The 636-nt window shown below is 31.1% G+C and overlaps 1 protein-coding gene across 2 annotated transcripts in view; it reads left to right on the top strand.

The window, feature by feature from the left end:
* The window catches only part of LOC106873281 (spermidine/spermine N(1)-acetyltransferase-like protein 1), a 178,378-nt gene that overhangs the window by 1,139 nt on the left and 176,603 nt on the right, over positions 1-636 (top strand). The gene's annotated exons all lie outside the window — the stretch shown is intronic.

Here is a 636-nt window from a genome sequence, read left to right as displayed (position 1 = left end):
TGTGTGTGTGTGTGTGTGTGTATACATATATATAAACACAATCAAACAAATTGAAGAATCACTTAATACATTTAAGTAGTACACTGTATTTCATTTTATTCTTATAAAAAAAGAAAAGTCGACAGTGACTTCGAAGTTTAGACTCGGTGTGTTTTCAAGTGTGCTGTGTAAAGTATGTGGTTTGTTTGTGTGTTTGAAAAAAAAAAATGAAACAAATGAAAGAAATTTACAGACCTACTGATATAAACAACATAACACTTCATACATACGTAATAATGCTATGATCTGTGAAGAATTCAGCTATTTGTTATGGTTTTACCATTCCTAGAGCTGGATAATACACCGCAAGATATATATGTGCGTGTGTGTGTATGTGTGTGTGTGTGTGTGTGTGTGTGTGTGTGTACCTATTATACGTACATATACATGTATATAGGTATACGTATACAGATGTATGTATATGTGTCGGTGTCTGTGTATTTAGGTATGTATATGTATGTCTGTCTGTCTATCTATCTATCTATCTATCTATCTATCTATCTATCTATCTATTGATAGATAGATCGATCAGTCAATAGATAGATAGATAGATAGATAGATAGTTAGATAGATAGATAGATAGATAGTTAGATAGAT

This window comes from Octopus bimaculoides, chromosome 9 (assembly GCF_001194135.2).
Source record: "Octopus bimaculoides isolate UCB-OBI-ISO-001 chromosome 9, ASM119413v2, whole genome shotgun sequence".
In the NCBI taxonomy this organism is placed as follows: Eukaryota; Metazoa; Mollusca; class Cephalopoda; order Octopoda; family Octopodidae; genus Octopus; species Octopus bimaculoides.
The sequence above is the reverse complement of the archived record's forward strand: the minus strand, read 5'-3'. Positions and strand labels throughout refer to the sequence as shown.